This window comes from Ursus arctos, unplaced genomic scaffold (assembly GCF_023065955.2).
Source record: "Ursus arctos isolate Adak ecotype North America unplaced genomic scaffold, UrsArc2.0 scaffold_20, whole genome shotgun sequence".
In the NCBI taxonomy this organism is placed as follows: Eukaryota; Metazoa; Chordata; class Mammalia; order Carnivora; family Ursidae; genus Ursus; species Ursus arctos.
In genome coordinates this window covers 15,462,871-15,479,469 of record NW_026622875.1, presented here as the reverse complement: position 1 = coordinate 15,479,469, position 16,599 = coordinate 15,462,871, and the positions used below count along the sequence as shown (strand labels likewise).

At 37.2% G+C, this 16,599-nt stretch overlaps 1 protein-coding gene and 1 long non-coding RNA gene across 10 annotated transcripts in view; one reads left to right on the top strand and one right to left on the bottom strand.

The window, feature by feature from the left end:
* The window catches only part of LOC130544384 (uncharacterized), a 267,115-nt gene that overhangs the window by 163,064 nt on the left and 87,452 nt on the right, over positions 1 to 16,599 (bottom strand). The gene's annotated exons all lie outside the window — the stretch shown is intronic.
* AGTR1 (angiotensin II receptor type 1) overlaps positions 1 to 16,599 on the top strand; it is a 45,161-nt gene that overhangs the window by 22,989 nt on the left and 5,573 nt on the right. For 2 of the 9 annotated variants that reach the window (XM_048216134.2, XM_048216136.2), the window contains 2 exons: positions 1,850 to 2,007; positions 6,694 to 6,859. The exons of 3 other annotated variants lie outside the window; for them this stretch is intronic. The gene's annotated coding sequence lies outside the window, so the exon portion shown is untranslated. The remainder of the gene's footprint in view (positions 1 to 1,849; positions 2,008 to 6,693; positions 6,860 to 16,599) is intronic. 4 more of the 9 variants (XM_048216133.2, XM_048216135.2, XM_026497236.4 and 1 more) reach the window with 2 other exon arrangements.

Sequence of the window (16,599 nt, the reverse complement as noted above, 5' to 3'; positions counted from 1 at the left end):
TAAAAAAGATTGAAACTGAATTTCTGGAGATGAAAACTACAGTATCTCAGATGAAAACATACATTGAGTCTTCAGATACTAAGATGTTCCTTCTACTGTACCCATAATATTCTTTCCTGGATCCTGAGTTTGATTCCAGCAGCCTAATACTTAATAACCTGCTTATTACTACAACTCCAACAACAGGCAAATGTTGCCTTTAGTAAGTTGTTACCAGCTAAAGACAACAGCATTTCTGAAGCCATGGAGCCGTCATGGGCCATGTGGCCCTTTACCATCTCACTTTGATCCCTTCCCCCCTGACTCCCACCTGTCTCTGCCCAATGAGCAGATTCCACTACCTTCCATAGACTGCTACTTCTTCATTCTAGCATAAAGACTTCTCAGTAAAGTAGCTGCTATAGGTCCTCAACATGGCACCTCCTGAGTTACAAGGAAATTTACATTATCAGACCAACATTTTCTTTGTTTTCTATCTTACCTTGAAAACTCTAGAGCTTGAAAAAGCATGAAATTTTATCTTTTCACACAAAATAAAATTGAAATAGAAGTTAGAACTTTCACAGCTCCCCACTCTTCCCATCTAAGGTACTATGTGTAAAACCATGAACTGTGTTCTTCCAGCTAACCAGGCAATTAACCAAAACGTACATGTTGTCCTTTTGCAGAATGCAAAATATGCTCACGAGAACTAAACTATTTTTCCAACAAAACAGAAAAATCAACTTGTCCAGGAAGTTTCGTTAGGGCTAGAGGCCAAAGAAATGTATCTGCTAGCCAAGTGTTATCATTCATCAGAAATACTCCATATTCATTATTAATCCCGTATAATTCCCTCAATGTATCCACCTAATCAATACCAGATATATTCTCCTCATGTACTTCCGTGTTTGTTCTTAAGCCTGCAGTGAATTAATTTAGAAAATATGTTGTTATCAAAAACATAAATGAGTAAATAATTTCTTTCCTGGAGCACCACAGTTCACTTAAAGAAACACTTTACTTGACAATGAATAAATAATATAATAATAAATATTTATTTCAAAAATAAATATTTTTCAGCACTAATTATTAAAAGTATTTTAAAATTTAGCCTCATTACCAGTTATATAACCAGGGCCATTAGGGCAGTGTGGCTCTATGGAATAGCATCAGTCCGTTTCATTATTGATCTTCCTTTTGGCACAGGTGATATTTGTTGAATAAATGTTAAAACAATATGAAAGAATACCCAAATGTCAGAGATTCTATACTGTATTCACCCATTCGGAGATTTGGTGAAATGCAGCAAGAGCTCTAAAAGACTAATAGTATCTTTAACAATATGGAACAATGAAAAGAGAAAAATAAGTTGCTATTGACAACAGTGAAGGAGGGAGTGACATCTAGGCTGCCATTCTAGGACAGTTCTCATACTCTGAGCTAGGCTCTCTTCCTGCACAGCCAGATGCGGCTGGATGAGAGCATGGATGAACAATAACCTCGGCCCATCGCATCTCTGTTTTCCCACTACCTCCAACTCCTCCATCATAGACTGTTGCTGAATGTGGAAATGGAAGGGGAATTTCTGAAAGAGGTGTACTTCAAGTATGTAGCGTAATATAAAAACACTGAAATATGGGGGTCGGCAGCATCTTGCTGGGGCTTAGGGTCTGTTTTCAGTTGTAAAATTAGGCAGTTGGCCTGGATCCTAGATTATAAATTGGCTGCCCTTGGACCAAACTTGATCTACAGAAGAGTTCTGTTCCATACATTGTTGCTATTATTATTATTATTACTATTATTATTATTTGCATTAACTGAATACATTTCAAAATAGGGTATTTCAAATAAAATTTTAAATTTCCAGCTTAACTTAACAAAAAAATCAGCCTGTGCCTCCCTACATCAAAACTGGAACAATTACTATAGCTGAGAAGTGAGACTCCCCACCACCCCACCTCCTCTGAGAAAGAGGAAGGAAGGGTCCACCATGACTGCTTCCATCAACTGTTATTCCCAGCCCCTGTAAGTATTTGAATATGTGAACCTTGGAGCATGTAATTTCTAGAGACTATTCCAGCAATAAAATGTTATGAATCTCTGACTTAAGTTGTTTCAATAAAAGCAAAAGACTGTAGATAATAATTGTTCAAGTACATTATAGGTGAAAATAGACTTTGCTTGGATAACCGGACAACAAAAACACCATTTAGTGGCTGTCTCTATCTCTGTTGAATAAATAAATAAAATCTTAAAAAAAAAAAAAACACCATTTAGAATATAGTAATTGTGTATTTTTACAGGGACAAAGGATATATATATATATATATATATATATATATATATATATATATATACATATCTGTATTTCTCTGAAGAAGAAAAGGAATAAATATGACCTATAAATTTCCTTCTATAGCAGAAATTTCTGTGACTTCCTGATCCACATTGAGATAAAACTGCTCTCCAAACCTAAACTGAAAGAGCATTCAAAAGTCATTTGACTTTTTATGTAAAGAGAACATCTTAATTTGTTGGCATAACATAAACCACATAATTTATCTAGAGAATGGCTTTACACTGATCATTGACATGTATACAACTATGCCTACTCAAATACTGATTTCTAAATACTTTCTTTGAATTAGAACCTCTTCATATCAAGATATCCAAAATTATTAGTACATTATGTTATTCTCACAAAATTCTAATGAACTTCACAAATCTGCCTACTCTATTCTGAGTACAAAAATACTTAGCCTATTTTGTTTTCCATATAGTAATAAAGTAATACCAAAAATGTTATTACCAGAAACAATACAGTGTTGTATAATTATTAGAAAGTGAATCTCGTGAAATCATATTAAAGAACAACAATTACCACATGTTAAGTCAGATAATTCAAGGAAGAGACTTATATGAATACTAGGGGAGTTGTTGGCAAAGAAATTCTTTTCTCTGAATTCTGCATTTTGGAGGAAATTTTTGCCATTTAATTAGTTGAGGTATGATTCACCAACCAAAGGTCTATAGTGTGATACATTTTCCCCCTCCAACTTAAAGTAATCTTAAAACCATCTGCCCTTTATATGTTCATACTTCCACTTCTTTTATAAAATGGATCCTTCCTGGATCCTTTACATTGCTTCATGGGATTAATAATAAATTATATCACTATATTGTATTGCACGGAAAGGCTCCTAACATTGTTCCAGTCTGTTCTTGGCTATGTGTAATAACATGACAAGCTATATATAGATGTAAAGTAAAATTTTTATGGGGCAATTTACTTAGTATTGTGTGGGAACATATGAATATATATTGAGAATATAAATAATGATAATAACAACAGATAACATTTATTGTTTAATATATGGGAATCTTTCCCCCCATGTCTTATTTAACCCTTACATTAACAGTATATAGTAAGTTTTTATCCCATTTTAAAGATGCGGAGACTAAGTCTCAAAGAAGGTGAATAATTTAACCAGTTACATGATTAAGTCGAAGGTGGAGCCTGTATCTTAACTGACTTCTATGACTGCAGAGCTTATGGGTTATTTCCTATGATGCCTCACAGCAAACAGACTCTACTAAAGTTAATGTTTCCTTTTAAAATTCTAAGTGCTGAATATATACCTCTTAATATATACATTAGCTTTCCACTTCAGTCATGTGTTAAACTTGTTTTTATTGTATCTAGTCTATTCACACTTAACGGGTATAATATACCGTCTTTTAAGGAAATTACGTTAAACATATAATCTTGTAACATTCTTCCAATGGCAAGGTAGAGGCTTTATAGTCTCATTCCCATTTGTCAGGTCAAAGTCCAATGAAGGTTTAATGATTTGCCTAAGGTTTCAATTTCTAGAGAGACAAAGAAAAAGCCCCCAAAACCCCCAACCCCAGTTCTAGACTAGTGTTTGTACTAATTTTTTTTTTTACCCCTGCTAAATCCTGCAATCAACTGATTTCTACTCTTCAACTTCTTAAATTATGTTGCTTTCTTACTCACCGCTTTTGGTTTTATATAGTATTAAAATTTGACATCAACATTCACTATATCTTTTCACCCTTAATTCTGAGTGTTTCCATCTGATTGCTTATTTTTGTACTTTATGGGTTTTTTTTTTCTTATTTCTGTTTTACCCCAATTATCCAGGAAAGGTTGCCTGCATCTTTTGAAAGCTCTGATGTTCTCAATGAAAAGACCTTCTAAATGACCTTGTTTGTCTCCCATGGAGTTGCATATCACAACTTCAAATGCCTCACTAAAATGTTACCCATTTGGCATCAGTATACAGAAAAGGCTGCACTCTGTGATAAGAAGTACAGTGGTGTTTTCCTAGCGAGAAAATAGAGTTCTTAATGGAAAAGGGGGCAATATAATTTCCTCAGATTTAGCTGGTATTTCAAACACAATGGTGCTAGAACTAGTCCATAAGGAATTTGTAGGAACAGTACCACATGAACCAATAATTAATATTCTGGTCATGGGACTCTATTAGCATTGCTCCTTTACAAATCCTTTTTCTAGAAATCTACAAAAACAATTATTCAGTGCCTTTATGAGAGACTCAAACTAAGTAACTGAAACTCTTGGGTTGCCAAACTTGCAGAGTAGGGTTTGTAACTAATGGTATGTTCATCCTCTCTCACTTTTGTGTACTTGGTTTTATTATAATGAGAGCCTCGATGACAGACTACCTTTAATGTGTTATTCCACAGGGGGGAAAAATGCCCTCATGTGAATATAAAGTTGAATTTACGTTTAAATATTGCAAAGTCAGTTCAGACCCTAACACTGCAGATTGACTCTGGCCCTGTCAGATTCCCAGCAGTGTCTATGGCAGTGATGCCACCAGAGGGCAGGGTTTGACTTCCAGACATGGTGGCCTCCTCCTTCCAGAGGTAACTTTGGGGCCGCTATAACAGCCATCAAATCCCTTAAAGACCTTATAGTGATTCTAAGCTCAAATCTCTTTTCTGATGTACTTATGCAGAATCCTGGAGTTCTAGAAAACGCTTAGAGAGGGTAATTTCTAGAATGATCTGCCACAACAAATATTTAGTCAACTCATCATTTCAGAGCTCCTATCAAGTACTCAACAAGGCCTTGGACATTTGAAGGTTACTCAGCAGGATTTTACCTTTTGATCTATAGTTTCCCTGGGATGATATGAATATAATACTTGAAACAGAAGCTACTAATAAACTATAGTATACAGTTAACTTACTCCATAAAAAACAGAAATTACAGATATAAAGAATTTAAAAAAAAGGCGGGGAGGATACTAGAATAAGGTTTCTCAAGAGCTGCACAATTGACATCTTAGGCTAGATAATTCTTTGTTGTGGGGTCCTGCCCTGTGCCTTGTAAGATGATTAGCAGTATCCCTGGTCTCTATCTAGATGCAAGTAACATTGCCTCACTCCCCACTCCCCCAGTTGTAAGAACCAACCAGACGTTGCCAAATATCCCTGGAGGGCAAAATTACCCCCCATTGAGAAGCACTGAACTAGTAGAGTATGAAATGATGACTTTACTCCCAAACAAATAACTGAGCCTTGAAATTTTAGAATCTCAAAAATGTAAGGACCCACCCTCTCAGCCTCAGTTTCCTCATCTGAAGAATGGGACTAATGGTGTTTACCCTCATAGGCCTTGTTATAGTTTCTTAGGACTACCTTAACAAAATACCACAGCCTGGGTGGCTTCAACTACAGAAATTTACTTTCTCACGGGTCTGCAGGCTAGAAGTTCAGGATCATGGTGCCAGCGGGGTTGGTTTCTGATGAGACCTCTATCCCTCACTTGCAGATGGCCACCTTCTCATAGACCTCTCGCATAGCTCTTCCTCCATGTAAGCACATTCCTGATGTGGTCTTCCTCTTATGAGAACACCTACCACATTGGTTTAGGGCCCTAACCTCATGACCTCATTTACCAATAATTACCTCTTAAGAGGCTCTACCTCCAATAGAGTCACATTGGGTACTAAGGTTTCAACCTATGGATTTCAAAAGGACACAATTCAGTGCAAAACAGGGCTCTTATAGATAGGAAAGCAATTATCATGATGCTTGGCACATAATAAACATTCAATTAATCATAATTCATAAATATTACTAATGTTAGTACTAAGCCGCTTTTATAAGTCCTCTCAGTGAATCAGGTACCAGCAAAATCATAAAGGAGTATAAAACAACTGTGCATTGAATAAGTTCAATTGAACACTTGTGTGTCACTTTGTGCTGAAGTTATTAATTGAAAAGTTTAAATTGACATTTTCCCCACTGATATAGCTAATCACTTCAACGATGCTCTGTCTTCCTTTATGTGAAGTTCAAAGGGCAGTAGGTCTTGCATCCCCAGGATCTGATGCATTGTTAATGTTCCAGAAATAAACTTGTAAGTACTTTGGGGGGCTTCTCTGTATAAAGTAATTCTACATACAGTAGTCCCCCCACCTTTATGTGTGGTTTCGCATTCCACAGTTTCAGTTACATGCGATTTGGAAGCAGATGATCCTCCTCCTGACATACTGTCAGAAGGTCAATGGTAACCTAATGCTAGGTCACAACCTACATCATTCACCTCACTTCGTCTGGTCATGTAGATATTTGATCATCTCACATCATTATAAGAAGAATCAGTACAATACAAGGTATTTTTTTTTTTAGATTTTTTATTTATTTATTTGACAGAGACAGCCAGCGAGAGAGGGAACACAAGCAGGGGGAGTGGGAGAGGAAGAAGCAGGCTCCCAGTGGAGGAGCCCGATGTGGGGCTCGATCCCAGAACACCGGGATCACGCCCTGAGCTGAAGGCAGACGCTTAACGACTGCGCCACCCAGGCGCCCCCAATACAAGGTATTTTGAGACAGACCACATTCACATAACTTTTGTTACAGTGTATTATTATAATTATTCTCTTATTGTCTTAATCTCTCACTATGCCTAATTTATAAATTAAACTTTATCATAGGTATTTATGCAGAGTAAAAAAAAAAAACACTACATATAGGGTTCAGTACTATCCATGGTTTCAGGCATCTACTGGGGGTCTTGGAATGTATCCCAACAAATAAGGTAGGAATACTGTAAATATTTCTCCAAGAGGAGCCTTAAGAGTGATAATTCACTTTCACCCTCTAATTTGCTTTATCAGCTTTACCTATCTACAGAAGAGAGCCCCCCTCAAAATAAATTGGAGAGAAAAAAAACAGTTTCAAACATCCATGGTCTTCAGCTGGAACCAAGTAACTACAGAGATTTTGAAATTGCAAAGGAACATGGACCTTCCTTAGCCAAAAATATTTGTTTATAAAAACTTGAAGATGTTAGATATTTCTATCACACTGGTTTAGCATTTGAAATTTCTGCTGGCTCGAGTACAATTGTGCTGTCCTATTTCCGACTGTGGGGTTCCCTCCCTAACCACAGTTGATTTCGGACTGGAGGCTTGTAACTTTGAAGACAAGAACAGAGTCAACTTAGCCAGCTGGAAGAACAAGAGTTTTACTATTGTGAAGAGAGGGAAGTGCTGTTGTTACAGCGGGTTCAGGAAGAGTGGAGTCGACGTTGACAGTTGCTGACTTGAACAGTTTTGTTGTCAGTAATAAAAGCAGAAATTGCTTGCTGAAAGTGAAGGCAAGAAAAGGAGAAACTGCTATGGCAAAGTTAAAAACAAGAGGAGATGGTGGTCTTGGTGTGGCAGAGAATGTTCAAAAATATTCTCCTTGTCCTTAAAGAGTAGCTGCGGCATGAGTAATGTGCCACTTCACTACATAGCCCTTCTATGCAGATATGCTGTATTTCCACTTTACAAACCAAGGGATACATTTTATTTTACATTCAGAGGAGAAACAGACAATCAAAGGCAAAGTGGTACAGTATCTTATGTAGCTCTCTTGGAAAGAGTTCATTTTTTCCTCTGCCGCTCGGACTGCACACAAATACTGGGAATATATTTTAATTTCAGATCTGACGTGTGACATCTGGCAACCCATTTATTGCTAATGAAGTTTTCACAGGACGCAGCAGTCACCAGTAACTCATCATATTTTTCAGTTGGCAAAGTATTGTTACCTTTTATTGGCCCAGCATTTGTGCCACTTATCACAGGCTGTTTAGTTAGAAAATACAAGTAGTCCCACACAGAAATGAATGGAATGGTAAATAACAGCGGATAGAATGTCTAAACTTTTTATTACAATCAGTGGTATAGTATCACTGTAATTTATATTTAAAAATTATACAGGTATTGAAGAGAGTGATTAGAGCTGGAAGAACCGTCCAGGCCAAGTAGCTTGTCAGCAGTTCCATCAGCCTCCCTCTCTGAGTCTCTCTACCTCTTTCTGGTACATTAGCTTCTTCCACTTGCAGTGCCCGGTGTAGTTTCCTAGTTCTCCTTATCCAGCTTTACTTGTAGGGGGGAAATCAGTCATTTACACCATAGTGTAAATTTAGTAACACTAACAAAAGTCTCAAATCTGTAGGATCTTATGACAACTCCACATACATAATCTCCTGAGGTTCCCAGCAATGTTGTGAGCCTGACAGGACAGGTTATTTTTTTTACTTCTTCATTATCATTATCATTTTTCAGAGGAAGAAAATGAGTCATAAGTTAAGAGAAAAGCTAAAGACACCATAGCTCATAAGAGGTAAATTCATGTACTAATTCAGATCTTTTGGTTCCCATCACCATGCTCTTCTACTGTGTTTGTCTGGCTTTCACCTGGGTCAGTGTATATCCTCCCTCGGGTAGATCTTGGAGGTATGGAAGCGGGTACTGTCAACCCAATCCCACCTGAAGAAATTCCAGACATTTATGAATGAGTGCAAGGAGTATTTTATTAGATAACATCCTGTTGGGCACCCCTTAACTATTTCTGAAAGAAATACACAGTCTAATGAATAATTCCCAAGCTATATTTTAGGATCTGTCATACTTATTTCAGGTTTTGATGCCTCAGAAGAGCCAAATGAAAGCATTTCAGCTGAAGGCACTTTTCTCATTTGTTGGATTTGGTTTTGCCTATTAATCATGATTAGCAGCACACAAGCCAGAGTTGCAAATTAAGATGACAGTAGGGCAATGATTTTAAAACATTAGTGTGCATCAGAACTACCTGGAGGGCTCATTAAAACATAGCCTGCTGGACCCCACCCACAGAGTTTCTGATTCAGTAGGTCTGGACTGGGGCCTGAGATTTGCACTCCTAAGGAATTCCCAGGTGAGGCTGATGCTGCTGTTCCTAGGACCACATTTTCAGAACCATTGCTAGAAGGGCTCTGTAGGTGAGGTAAGCATCTAACGCTGTATTGTCTAATTTGGTAGTCAGCCCCAAGTGATGACTGAACTCTTGAAGCGTTCAGCTACTTTCAACTGAGATGTGCTGGAAACATAAAACTATACTCCTAATTTTTAAGACTTGGTACCAAAAAAATATAAAATATTTTCATTTTTATGAAATTACATGTTGAAATGATAATATTTTGGATATATTGGATCAAATAATATATTATCGAAATTAATTTCACCTGGTTTTTTTTTTTACTTGTTTAGTGCAGCTACTAGGAAATTTTTAATTACATATGTGGTTCATATAAAATTTCTTTTGAACAGCACTGACCTAAAGAATGCGAAAATAGCAGCGTAAACCATAGAAATTAGTAAACCATAGAAAATTCAAATTCCAAAAGCTGTAAGTGCTTCAGGGGCCAGAGAAAATAAATCTGTTGGTCAGATTTAGTCTGAGGGCCCCACTTTATACCCAAGATATTTGCTGCCACAAGTATTAAATGTAGAAGCCATACAGTATCTACCATTTGACCTTTCTTTCAGCATTAATCAAATGCCTCATTATAATTCTTGAAATAAATGCGTTAGATTAAAATAATAAAAAGTATTTCTGCTGAGTTTCTGAATGAAAAAAATTCCATTAGTTTTTGAAGTTCTGAGCTTTCCTTCATTAAATTTCACTTATCCTTCCGTTACAGAAATTATATTAGAAAACTTATATTTTCAAAGTGCTTTCATGTCTTCCTAAGACCTCACTGTTTACCTTTAACAATCTATAAAACAGAGGTGAAAACAAGGGTGACTATTTCCATTCTAAATATTTTGTAATTTTTAAGGGATAACAAAGAGGTTATATTACCTGTGTCAGTGGTTAGTGACAGAGCAGACTCTGAAAGAACTCTCATCCAGTGCTTTCACTGAGAGACTATTCTGCTGTCTCTCAGTTTTTACAGCATTTTAATGTTTAAAAAAAAAGTAGCATACAAAACTGTGTTTCAAAAAAAAATATGTAACTCTATGATAAAATCAAATATTACCTTACAGAATTCATCTTCTTAGGACAAAGTCCAGTTAGCCCTTCAAAACACTGGCTAATATAATACTTCAAAATATTATTCTAAATAATACATTACTGCGAGGTTCTTTTATAATACTCTGCCCTTACCTGTTTTTATCTGGGCAACTGAATCCCATTAACTATTTGCTAAACTTTAAAAAGTTGTATTTTCCCCACAAAGAAATCTGAAAGTAGGTTTGTTTTGTATGAGTTTTTTTTAACAATAACACATGGTGCCACCTTTTTCATAGGATGATGTGGTCCTGACTCCCTAACTGCAGGGCATGCTTGTAATTTTGATCTGCAGCCATGAAAAATCTGTCTTGACCCTTTCACCTGAAATTGCCAATGAATAACACAGGGGATGCCTGAGAGGCCCACAGTCTAGAAACTAATCTAGCTAGTCTAGATTAGGGCTCAAACCTATACCCTTGACCTCAATAACCTAGGGTCACAACCAGCTATCCAAACGCTGTTTTGGGAAAACATTTCTTTGAGTAGATAATCTAAAAACTGGGCAGAAAAACCAATGTCACTGTAATATATTACTCTTACATAGAGTTTCTTTATCTTCAGTAAAAGGCAAAATTCATTTTGTTTTTAAGAAAAAAACTTCTTGTATTTAACTACAGAACGTTATTAAATCATTATGTGGGGGCGCCTGGGTGGCACAGCGGTTGGGCGTCTGCCTTCGGCTCAGGGCGTGATCCCGGCGTTATGGGATCGAGCCCCACATTGGGCTCCTCCACTATGAGCCTGCTTCTTCCTCTCCCACTCCCCCTGCTGTGTTCCCTCTCTCGCTGGCTGTCTCTATCTCTGTTAAATAAATAAATAAAATCTTTTTTTAATAAATAAATAAATCATTATGGCATTAATAACATACATATCAACAGATAGATATTGGCTGATTTAATGACTTATCGGGTCATTTCTACTTGTTAAGCCATTATTGCCTCTGTCTTCGAAAGATATATACCTGTTCCAAAGAAAGTTTATAAAATTTCAGTGTTTCAGGAGATTTCTTTAACCATGTACTAGTTCACTGAGAATGAAGAGGTCTACAGAAGCTAAGTGACTGGTTCAAGGTCACCTAGTTAGTGAATGAGAAAGCCAAAATTAGAATCCTAGTCTCCTTATAGATTGCGTAGGCCCAGTTTGTAGACTATCATTCAAAGAGCATTCTTACTACAATCAGAACATTATGCAATTTGGGGAAACATGCACAATACAGGTAATATTTGATCCTTCTAGCTTCATTTAAAATATATGATTCTGAGCACTGGGTGTTATATGCAACTAATGAATTGTTGAACACTACATCAAAAACTAATGATGTCCTATATGTTGGTTAATTGAACATGATAAAAAAAAGACAAAAAAAACCTTAAAAAAGATTTTAAAAATTAAATTAAACGTATGATTATGTGATTTCTATGTTAAAAACTTAAATCTGAAATGAACTGCCACGTGGCCAGTAATTTCTAACATAAAACTCATAATACATATAAATTCTATAATACTATCATAATTTCATAAGAGCACAAATTAATTAGCGCTCCCTTTCTTTCCCAGTAACTCCTCATATTCTTTAAAGTGGAATGTGAAATGAGATAGGCAGTTTCTGCTGCTGATTTAAAATCTCAGAGAAGCAAATATACAGTGGCTTAACATACAATATTTGGGTTTTGCTCACAAGTTGGATAAAACAGCTGTTGACAGAGATGCCCACATAGGAGCTGCCTTTTTCATCTGTTGAAAAAGAAAACCTTGTGAACAATCTCCAACAGCCATATTATTAAAAATGATATTTCCTTCCTTTCAATGAATGGCCGAGATGCTGACCCTTTGAAATGTGGTTATGATTCCCTTGGGGAAATTCTGAGTCTCTAAGTTTGAGGAATTTGGGAGTAGAAGAGGACAGGAGTTCATTTTTATACAAGCTTTCTTCCAAGGTGGATTTATTTTCCTTTTCTCCTAGTCTGTGCAGCACAACTCTCTCAAGGCTCACCAAAGCCTTCCATGACCCTCTATTTTTAACGTAAGAGTATTTTCTACTAACACCAACAAGTCAAAGACGATTTCAAGCACATGATTAGACTTAATGACATGTATCTCATCCCTACCTGTTTCTCTTTTCTTTTTGAAATTAAAAAAAAATTAAAAATACAGCGAAAAAAGACAGCCAAGAGTTTAGGATAGAAAAGAGTAGGAAGAAATATCATAGGAATAAAGGGAGTTGTTTGGGGGCTTGGGATATTCGTCACAAGTGAGTTGTTTGAACTATAATTTATGATAAACAGAAGCATCTGAAGTAGAGACAAACTGAATTGTAATTTGGTTTAACATTATTAGATATTAAAGTATTGAATAATTTCTAACAAGCAAAAATTTAGGATTCACGTTTTATTTTCCTTGAAGTGTAAACCCTAATTTGGAAGGAACTTCTGAATTTCCTTTCATAAAGCTGAGTTCCTTCTATTCTTGGGCTATTTTGGAAAGCAGAGGGGAGGGCTAGTTGAGGATCGCAGGACATTTAACCACCATCACCACAGCTGGTTAGAATTGGTATGTGCAGAAATAAGATGGCAGTTCTGTTTTCATTTCTTGTGAGGGCAGGCCACAGTGGATGATGTTGACTTGGGAAGAAGGCCAGAAACCACTGTTTACCACATAGACATATCATACAGCCATTCATTAAGTTTAAGAACACTGAATCTTGAGTACTTATTTAGTATGGCATTAATAATTGTAACAAAATACATTGTGTGTTCTAAGAGAAATATTCACCCAGGAAATGAAGAGGTAAACAAAATCATCTCCCAGAAAAGTATTTAACATAGAGAGGTTAGTCTAGGATTGCCAGCCTTTCTCTTGTGCATCTGATTTAAAAGGAATTCTGGTCACTTGCCCCATGGTGCCAAGTTCTCTGCCATGCTGCCTTCTTCATGGCTGCCACGATTACCATGATGGAGGGGAATACCACAAGAAAGGCTTGGATGCTTCATTAAAAGGCATGATGGGGGTAGGGGTAAGCATGAATAGGGGCAAGACTATAATCCAAAGCTATTGAGTCCAAGCAACTTAACTATTATCTCCAAATAATGTGTTGGGCAACTTCCAGTCAAGATGAAGACAATGAATTAAGCAATTATGGACATTACCCTTCTTTCTCTAAACACATAAAATATCAGATCACATCTCTGAATAAGAACTAAGACCACATTGGGCGCCTGGGTGGCTCAGTCAGTTAAGCATCTGCCTTCGGCTCAGGTCATGAGCCAGGGATCCTGGGATCAAGCCCTGAGTAATCCGGCTCCCTGCTCAGCAGGGAGCCTGCTTCTCCCTCTCTCTGCTTCTCCCTCTCTCTGCTCCCTCTCTCTGCTTCTCTCTCTCTCCCTCTCTCTCTCTCCCTCTCTCCCTCTCTCTCTCCTCCCCTGGTGTCCCCTCTCTCTCTCTTTCTCTCTCTCTTGCTCTCACTCTTGCTTTCAAATAAATAAATAAAATCTTAAAAAAAAAAAAAAAAGGAAAAAAGAATTGAGGCCACATGGGACAGAGAAGAACCGATACCAGTTACACAACCAAGATAAAGTTTTAGTGAGTTTACCAGATGGAAGTCAAGACCATTAGACATGTGCACTAAAGGCGAGTGAAACTGGCTTTCCTGGTTAAAGCCAGAAACTGGAAAACTACTGCCTACTGTGACCAAAGACTAGATAACTTCTGCAGACAAAAATTTGAGAACGGGCGGGACGCCAAATCTGCATTATCTGAAGAAAAAGTATGGCATTGGAAACTAGGCTGAGAACTGGCATTAAATGTGAATATTGTATGCCCAAGCAGGAATTTCACAGGCCCCCACCATCCAGACACCAGGCCTCCTAAAGAAGTTAATCCCCACTGCAGATTAACTCACAAAGATTACAAAATTTAAGATGAAGGCAAACGCCAAAAAAGAGTGTTCACAGATGAAACAAATAGAATTTATATGAGAAGAAGTACGAACTACAAATAGTAAAGCAACTGGATAGGGGCTCTTAACATACAGATGTTCAAAATGTTTAAAGAGATACGGGTACAAATAGACCCCATAAAATAAGAACAGAAAGTTAAGAAATAAGAACAAGTGGATTTGAAAAAGAAACAAGGAGAAACCCTGAAAATTTTACTGCCAACTTCTATGATTCAATGAATTCACAAATGGATACTGACTAACAGTTGTTCCTGGTAGAATGCCTCATTCATTACTGAGGGGAAGAAACACACTGGAGCATAAACAGTTGCTTTCTAAAGTCTGAATTATAAAATAAGAGCAATAAAGAGAATGACTTTTGAACAAGATAGTTTATTGAGCTGCCCAGCACTCCAAGCAAATGACTTACAAACACTAGTCTACTCTTTTAGATATTTGAGAAAGATACTTTGATAGAAGATTATTCTAAAATATAATTACTTTGTCTTTTAGTTCTCTCTTTATTATCATAGGAAACTATGTGGTATTTTTTTCCCTTAGATTGCAAACTCATTAAAAAAGGAGCTTGTAATGAACAATTTAATTAGATTGGCTTTGGCTTGCCTAAAAGCTTAAGAAGGTATTAATATTCTAATCAAAAGTCTTGAGGAAATATTCTTAGAATTAGAGAGAGAGAAGAGGAAGGAAGGAAGGAAGGAAGGAAGGAAGGAAGGAAGGAAGGAAGGAAGGAAGGAGGGAAGAAAGAAAGAAAGAAAGAAAGAAAGAAAGAAAGAAAGAAAGAAAGAAAGAAAGAAAGAAAAGGAAGAAAAGAAAGAAAGAAATGCTTCTTAGGCTTGTTTTTAAGAATAAAGGAAGCTGTCAAGGAACACAAGGTGTCTACTATGAAAGCAAGCAGTGGATAAATGTCGCGTGGTCACCACGAGCCAACCTTGTGTTTACAGCAGATTGAAAGTTCCCACCTGACTCATGCCCAATGTATTCAGCTGTTTAAGATGATTTTTTTACTCATACTTTGAAAGAACAACATCCTGGTACTTTTAGCCTTTTATGGCAAGAGAAAGAGCTTACCAGTGATAAACCTTTAAAAAAAATATCTTTCATGTTTTTTTGAGCCATGGCTAAGTCAATGTTTGCCTTGCATTCAAAAAATAATAGTAAAGATTCAAAAAAACACACTTATTAAACACATACTGCTTGAAATACATGCCCAATGCTTTTGTGTTATCTCATTTGATGCCCATAATGTCATGTGCAATAAGAATCACTGTTCCCATTCCTTACACATAAGGGAACTGAGGCTTATGTTCAGAGAAATGGGGTGACTTACCCAGAGCCACACAGATTTGTAAGTGGCAAAGGAAGATTCCATTGTAAGTATTTTGACTCCAAATCCCACCCCTTTTCCCCCAGAAATAAATGGTGCTATGGAATTCATATAAGGCACAGAGCCTGTGTAAAAGCTATGGTAAGACCCAGAAATAGGGAGAGGTGGATCCTCTTGTGTTTTTTTATCAGTATATCCTACCTGCCTAAAACCCTACTGGGAGAAGAAGTAGGATGAAATATAGCTGCTTTCTGGGACTCATAAGTTTGCTGTTCCTAATAGATCACAACTCTTTCCTTTGGCTCATCAAAACAGCATCCTTTCAGCTTCAAAGAGAAAAGAATCCTACTCTTTCCCACTCATTTATCATCAATCATAGGTGCCTACTAATCACAAGAGTTCCATTTTCCCTCTTTCCTGAGAATCCAGTTTCTCTAGGAAAGCCTATCAGTGGCAAGAGTGCCGACCAAGAACAATATTTCTTGCACACCACTACAGCCCGTGTCACCCTCACATCCAGCGCACATTCAGACCCCACACCACTGCCCAGGGGGTTATGCGATATCTGTAAATTTACAAGAGCAGTTTCCCAGGGATGATGCTGCAGACATTTGTAAGGAGGGAAAAGTTCAAGTGACGACAATCTCTACTCTACCTCAACTGGCCCGGTGCTGCCTTTAAGTTCTAACCACTTTTCTTCCCATACATCCTCCAAAGTCCAAATGCCATCTTCTCTGGGGGGATGCCCCTGATCACTCCCCCAGTCTCCCGCCACCAAGCTGGATCAATGATAAATACAGAACATTCCACATGACCCTGTTATGGTATAATATTCAACACTGGAGATAATTCAGTCTTTAAAGCTCTTGGTCATCCCCCACCCAGTAGACTCAAATGCCTAAAAGGAGGAGAAGGAATATGAACTTTTTCATTTTGCATCCCTAACCCCAGC